Consider the following 8,089-nt stretch of genomic DNA (forward strand, 5'->3'; position numbering starts at 1 on the left):
CCAAAGGAAGGATTCGGTTTACGACAGGCCGTCAACGACCGCTGCCCCGAGGCGCGCTACGAAAGCGGTTGCGCGCGCAATCTGAGATGGCGAAGCGCGTGCAAAGATATTTCCCACAATCCCGCACGAGCGAAAAATCCCAGGGATGCCGGAATCACGTGACTGGGGTGAGGCGAGGTTACCCGCGTGCCGGCTCTGCCCCCCGCTGCTGAGGGAACGGTCAGTGGTGGGGGAGTGGGCCTGAGCCTCGCGCTCTCAGCCGTGGTGGCCGGAGCCGGTTCTCTGCGCCGCGCCCTTCCCATCCCGTGCAGCGGGCGTTGGGCAGGAGCCGCTCGGGGACTCCCCGTTCCGCAGGCGCACCTCGGCCGAGCCCTCACTGCGGGTCGGGGACGTGCCGGCCCCGCCCCGCCCCACCTTGCTGCTGTGTGCTGACTTCTCCCCCGCCCCCCGGGAGTTGGCGTCTTGCGAGGGCGCTGGGTGTAGCTGACGCCGGCGCAAACAGGACTGGCCTGGGAGCCAGGTGTGTAGGGTGACCAGATGTCCCGATTTGATTAGGGACAGTCCCGATTTTGGGGTCTTTTTCTTAGATAGGCTTCTATTATCCCCCCCCCCCCCCCCCCCCACACACACACCGTTCCTGATTTTTCACATTTGCTGACTGGTCACCCTACAGGTGTGTGAATAAGCACCTGTAACCACCTGGTGCAGGACTCCAACCCAGATGCTATACCGGTCACATATGAAATACACCCCCCCTTTCCCCTCAGTCAGTAATATGCGTTTTCCCTATTCAGGTGCCTAAATGTAAAGTGATTTACAGCAAATTCAGCTACCAGGTGAAGTACCTAATGCTTCTCCCCAAAGCCAGACCCGCTGGTGCAATGACTTTTGGAAGAAGTGCATATTAAGGAGAGAGATGGACAGAGGGTCCCATTTGTAAGGGGATGTAGGGAAAGGGGGATGGAGACTAGATTAGGGAGGGACTGGAGACCAGGCTTAACAGTGAGGCATGTGGCCTGGATAGGCTGGGGAATGAAGGGTGATAAGAGGCGGTTCTGAGTTCTGAATGTAGGCAAAGAGCTTAAATTTGATGTAGCGGGGAATGGAAGCCCACCCAGGGATTTGGAGAGGGGCTGTATGTGATTAGGCTAAAGCAAATGCTTTTTCTGGCAGTATTTTGGATGGTTTCAAGGGACATGAGCAAAATTGTGGGAGGCCAAAGAGAAAAATGCAGCAATCCAGGTGGGAAGTAAAATGATAGAACTGGACCTCGAAAGGTCATCTAGTCCAGTCCCTGGCACTCATGGCAGGACTAAGTATTATGGGACCATCACTGACAGGTGTGTTTGTCTAACCTGCTCTTAAAAATCTCCAATGATGAAGATTCCACAACCTCCCTAGACAATTTATTCCAGTGCTTAACCAAGTAGTCAGCATTTGGGCGAAGGGTTTTGTGGTGGAAATAGTTTCAGTGGAGTTACATGAGGGTGAATATGGCCCATTTACTTGCATTTTAACTAACTTGATTCTGTGACAATGATTGTATTTATTTATAGCTTGTTTCGGTCCTTTTAACAATTACTTCCATTAATTTACTGTGAAATTTACCATGAAAGGGAGAACCAGTAAAAAGAAACACCAACCAGGGCCAAAGGGGGAGAGAATTTCAAAGGCACAAATGCAGTTAGACACCTATTATGTGATATTATCTCAATTCTCACATAATTGGTGTTTTTAAAGCCCCAGCTCTTAAAGTCAAATATTAGGGCTGCATTTTTTACTAACTCTAATATAGACTTCCTCTGTAACCTTGATCAAGTCACTTAATTTTACTATGCTTTAATTCCCTCATGAGTGTGATGGATATAATAATACGTAATGTGAGTCTTAATTATTAATTATATTTCCTGGTTATATCAGAAAGTAGAAGTACATGTGCTAAAATACCAAACCACTTAAAGAGGCTACCCTGATGGTGTGTTGGGCCTGACCAAAAGCAAAATGTAATGGCAATTGGGAGCCTGCTCTCAGAAGATTTCCAGCGTATACAGATTTGCAAATGCAAGAGGTTCTAATAGTTCTGATAAAGATCCACATTTTGGAGGATGCTTACCTAAACAAAACTAAATTTCAAATCTTTTGAGATTTGCCTTATTACTTGCACATGCTTCCAGATTCATTTGAGTATATTTGTCATCATCTGCATAACTGGAAAGGTTACCAATTTAAGACTAATTTACTTTTACATCTGATATGACAATACTGATTTTATATAATGGAAATCACTTGTTTAACTAAAAAAGCTAGGTTGTGCTGTGAGCCAAATCTATTGGGTAACATTCAGTATGACACTTACCTCTGAGAAATCAAAAATATTAAACTTTTCTATTAAGTTTCCAAAATGAGCAAAACAGGAGCAGCAAGGTAATTCATATGCAAATGTGGTAATTGCTTGGATACAGAAGTTCCATTTTCCTATGAAATTTTCAATGTTGTTTTTTTTTCTAAGTTGGAGAATCCATAGGAAAGGAGTCAGTTTATGTTGAGAATAAAAGTGATGATGTAAGAAACTTACTTCTTAAGGAATCCTTGTCTTATATAATAAATTTAAAGTTAATTTAGTGCTCATGAAAGTGTTGACTGATAACAATGGAAGGCCTCAAATTTATATGAGAATAGGTATAACACCAGCCAGAACCATTCATGCTATCCCCAGTCCCCACCACTGGGTCTGATTATCTTCTTGCAATAGGTTTAGAATAGTACAGCTCCACTGATTTTTAGAGTAGTTATTTCTGTTTTATATTGGTTTATGTGAGAGGGTATTAGTCCAATTGTATTTTAATCATTTTGGGGGTGAGTGTTTTAGATACTCTTTGCTAATACTGCCAACAAACACATTGGTTAGTGCCAATTATGATGGTAGTTCTGTTGTTTGGAATTTTGATCAATTTGCACGCCCATATAGCATCTTTCAGTGCTCTGTGTTCTCACAATACTCATGTAAGCGTTAAGTATCAATATCTGCATTTTACATGTAAAGATCTAGAGCATCCCCTCTCATGGAATAACCTTCAGGAGGTAGGCTGTGGGAGGAGTATCTTCTCATATTGCTCTCCCCTCAGCTAATGTTCTCACAATAAATACTTGAGCTTTCCCTGATGGCCCACTGATGTTACTTCCTGAAAATCACTTTGATGTAATAGTGATAGATTAATGTGCTCAGATGCTTGAAACAAGCTACTGGATATCTCTGCTGAAGTCCAGAAAGTGTACCCTGACTGGGGGTTGCTTCTGCAGAAGAGACTGGGATTCCATTACGGCTTATAGATACAGCCTTAATGATGGTGGTTCTGGAGAGCAGCAAGATGTAGTTGGGTTTTTCTTCGTCTCGAACTCTCAAATCAGGCTGCTGGTCCACCAAATGGCTGAAGAATATGGGCTATAGTACATAAGCACTGGGGAACAGGGAGAGAGATACATCAGCAGTCAACTCATGTCTGGGAAATACTGATGCCAGTGGGCAAAACCAACCCCACAAATGTCAGAGCCCTCAAAAAGAGGCTCTTGCCCCTGGCAAGAAGGGAGGAAGCAGCATGAGACCTGAAAACGCTGCACCTAGAGAGAATGCAAAAAGAAAAAAACAGGAAAAGTGGGTGAGAGAGAATCAGGAGCTAAACATGTACCCACAGGAAATAGGGAATAAACACAAAAGGAAAGGCTGCTCCCTTATAACGTTATTTGGCAGCCGCCTGCTTTGTCTACGGCTTGCAGAAAGAGCAGGCTGTTGCAGCTAGCTGGTGGGGGCTTGGAAGCAAGGTTGACCGGCAGTCCCCCTATCAGCTCCCCGCTCCCCTAAGTTCCGTGTGCAGCAGCCGCCCAGCAGGCTATCAATTGCCAGCAGTTCAGCTGTCCCTCCCCACACTGCCTTGTGATGCTCCTGCCCTCTGCCTTAGTGCTGCTCCCAGGAGCCTCCTGTTTGCTGTGTGTGTGTGGGGGGGAAAGAGATTGGCTAAGGTCAGGGAGTCCTCCCCCCTGCTCCTGCCCCCCGCCTATCCCATCTCTATGGGGGTAGGGGGAGACAGGACAGGACTCAAGATGGAGGGAGCTTGCTGGCAGCAGCTGCTGTCTCAACTTGCTGATCTACTTAAAAAGGCAGTGTACTTAGAGTGGCATCAGCATACTTAAGGGGCAATGCGCATCTCTCTCTCTCTCACACACAGGGTGTGTGTCGCTGCCTGCCATGCTGTCTCCTCTCCCTGCATTTGTGCTGCCTTGTAGAGTGTGAGGGCACATTAATAACAATGTGGTAACCCTTGAGGGCTCAACCAAGTGCTAGTTCATCATTTATCAGTAAGGCATTCCCTGGGCAATAGCCTATCCTCTTCCGCCCTCTGTAGGTATATGTGTGTGTATACCAGCAGGATATAAGAGAGTAGTGGAAGGCAGGTATATCGGCCTTAGAATGAGCAGGTCCCTGTTCCCTGGATAGCCAAACAAAGGCTACTCCAGGCTAATCAAGCAACCTGATGCCAATTTAACCTGTTAAGGTCGTTAGGCTAATGCTGGCACCTGACCACAATTAACTGGCAAAGGGTCAGTTAAGGTCGTTAGGCTAATGGCGACCGCTGGAACCAATTAAGGTCCTACTCATACTGCTTAAAAGCTCTCCTTTCCAGCTCTTCTTAAGAGAAGCCTCGGTGACAAGAGCTGGAGGAGACGAAGCTTCCTGAATCAAGGGTGAAACTAGGAAAAGGGGACCATGGGGAAGTGGCCCAGGGAATCAAAGCAGCGTCAGTGGTGAAGGGAAAGCTGCCAACAGCTGCTACCATTAAGGTCCCTGGGCTGGAACCTGAAGTAAAGGGTGGGCCTGGATTCCTTCCCCCCCCCCTCCTCTACAGAGATCCCCTTGAGAGGAGAAGCAGACTTTGGTCCAGGCAGGAGGCTAAACTGTACCTTATTGAGCTCTAAGGAGCAACAGAGACTGTGGGTATTCCACCTTCCTATCTCCCATACTGGCCTTTGATGAAAGTAGCTCAATAAGCTGTGACATTTGCTGCTGTACTGAGAAAGGGAGATCATATTGGGGGCCTTAGTGAGCTTCTGAGGCCACTGAATCTGCCTGGAAGCGTGGGATCCACCAATACAGGCTCAGAGCTTTGTCACTATATATAAGTCTTCATAAGAATTAATATAAATAGGGGGGTTAGGTTCCAGGGAAACTTTTTTCACCAGACATTTTTGTCTGGTGAAAAAAATTTCCCTGGAACCTAACCCCCCCTGTTTATATTAATTCTTATGAGGAAATAGGATTCGCTTAACATTGTTTTGCTTAAAGTCACATTTTTTTCAGGAATATAACTACAATGTTAAGCGAGGATTTACTGTACCATTTCCCTCAATGCTAGAGAAGCTGCCTGTCCTCCAGATGTCTCCATTCTGTACTTTCACCTTCAGTGGGATTTGTTTGATGAAGAAGAATGGACACAGCTATCCATCAAGACATTAGTCTCCAAGTCCTATAGCTTTAGTTGCGAGGTTCTGGATAGCCAGAGTGTATAAACCCCGCCTCCAAGCTCTCATTCGTATATCCTCTCATTCATCTACTCATTGCCTAGAGGGAGGAGAATTAATTCACAATACAGAGATTTTTCAGGGGGAGGAGGGGAAGAGACCATATTGAGGAGGAAAAAAACAAGACTACACAAAGCAAGCCAAATACTCCATTGAAAAATGTCTCCTACTATTTAGTTATATGTATCTTCTGTTTCAGATTTATTTTGCTTAATAAAATTTAAACCTAGAGCTGTTGAGTATGTACAGTACCATAGTTAGCAACCTAAGTGTCCAACAGACTCATGGAGAACATACTGTTGTTAAAACTGATTAATGACTCAGGAGTTAAGAAATTTTGATTAATCAGAACACTTAAAAATGTTAGTAATCCCACTGACTTTGGTAAGGCTTATTTTCTTAAAGTTAAGCAAATGCGTAAGTGCATTGCTGAATTGGGGCTTTAACCTATATATAATCTTTGCATTATATTCACCCTTATGTTCTTATATAGCTTTGGGACACTACGTTACATAGATACAATGATTTTCTAATATATGCCTGCACTAATAAAAACACAATCTCCAAAAAGAAAGCTGTAATCTCTGCCTTCAAAACCCAGCAAAGAATTTAATCAAGGACTGGATGGTAATACAGATTAAAAAAAACGCATATTCCTCATGGTCCAGTATGGTCTAAGGATAACAGAACAAGTCCTCTGATGTGCTCTTGATGTAACTTGTGTTAAATATCTAACCTAAGAAGCTTTAAAAAAAAAAATGCTTCCATGGAATACTACCAACCTCATCAGGATTCTCCAAAACATTTAAAAAATACTCCCTTCTAACAAGTGACCTAGTTAACAATAATTACTTACTATAAACATTCATCAGTAAACCAAGCAAAACTTAACTTCCTTTCCAATAATATAACCAACAAATTCATACTTTGTCCATCAGGCAACACCTGTCTGCTGTTTATTTTGATTAACTATTTTTTACCTTTATTTTCAGCGCTGTAGGAACAAAACCTGGATGGAATCACTAAACAGACATGACACCAGTTATACAACAAAACTGCTGGGGCTTGTTGTAAAAGAAAACAGGTTACTAAACAACTTGTAACGAAACAAAAAATATTTTAAATTAAGCTAGACTTCTCTTGGGAAGAAAACCAGCTGCCATGCTGCAGTCAGAGATGAATTTTCCAGATGTTAATCTTTTCCCCATGTAGTGTTGGCAGTTTTCCAACAATACTGATTTTTCACTTCTCTCAGGAAAAGCTATGTTAATAAATATACACTACAATTTAAATCCATGCTGTTACCAGATTTGCCTGTTACTTTGGGGTATGCTCATTTATTCAGGTTACTCTTGTGGGGGTGGGGATTATGTAATTCTATCAATGTACTGCTTATGTCACTTGTGTTTTCATATGGAGCTCTACTTCTCCCTTCTGCAAGTTCCCTCCCAATGGAGCTATCCTGCAGGACCTAGGTTCCCTAGGGCTGGGTTTCTACAGCCCCAGAACCGGATGAACACACCCACACATACATTAACAGAGCAAGTCTGAGCGGACCAGGTCAATCAGCACTGTCAAGCTGACCCCTTATATGTCTCTGGACATCCTGGGCTGGATGAAGCAGCACTTTCAAAGCTGCCTCTCCTTATATGCCCCTGGGCTCCATGGACTGGGTCAAGCAGCACAATGCAACTAGGCTGCTTCAGTATTTGGATATCAATTAAGGATTCATTACTAGAATTGGTCTGATAACTGCTGAGCTGGGTGTGTGCAGGCATAGGTTCATTAGCATCTGGAGCAGAGATTCCCATGATGCAGTGCTTCCCTGCTTTTTCTAGTCCCAGAGTTCAGTGCGGTTCTCTGTTCTCCATTCTGTATGTAAATTGAGATGTCTTCCTGTCCCATCTTTCATGCAGATGAGGCTAGGGGAGTTGTCTCTGCTCTCCATTCTGTATGCTAATGGAGATGTCTTAATCTTGTCGTCCTTGTCAGGAGGGGTCTAGGTGTGTCTCCCAACGCCCTTCACTGCTCTCTGCAAGTTTTTTCCTCATATGCTGGCTTTTAAGCTGTAGCATGGCAATTAGATTCCAGCATGCCACAAGCTAGGACATAACATGTCAATCTCTTCATTCCATGTCACAAAATGCTTTAACCTCTTCTCACATTTAGCATCAGTTGTTTCCATTCTGTTGTGTTTTCTCACAGTGATCTGAAAGTTAGTGAAAATGAGAAATATTATCAATATTTTGTCATATTTTAAAAGCCGGCATTGCTAGACTGGTTTAATATAGTCATTCATTTCAGTACTCATGTCCTCCAGAGCAGTGGTTCTCAACCAGGGGTATGCATACTTCTGTGGGTACGGAGAGGTCTTCCAGGGGGTACATAAACTCATCTAGATACAGGGAAACCCCGCTATAACGCGCCCCGCAATAACATGAATTCGGATATAACGTGATCATAAGGTGGCTCCGGCCGCCCCAAGCAACACACACACACAAAAAAAAAAGCGGCC

The 8,089-nt window shown here is 44.1% G+C and overlaps 1 long non-coding RNA gene across 1 annotated transcript; it reads left to right on the top strand.

The window, feature by feature from the left end:
- The first annotated feature begins 115 nt into the window (after positions 1-115).
- On the top strand, positions 116-6,870 carry LOC128845459 (uncharacterized). The gene is made up of 2 exons (XR_008446657.1): positions 116-219; positions 6,567-6,870. It is a non-coding gene; the product is annotated as an uncharacterized LOC128845459 (long non-coding RNA).
- The last annotated feature ends 1,219 nt before the right edge of the window (positions 6,871-8,089 follow it).

Source organism: Malaclemys terrapin, chromosome 11 (genome assembly GCF_027887155.1).
Source record: "Malaclemys terrapin pileata isolate rMalTer1 chromosome 11, rMalTer1.hap1, whole genome shotgun sequence".
Lineage (NCBI taxonomy): Eukaryota > Metazoa > Chordata > Testudines > Emydidae > Malaclemys > Malaclemys terrapin.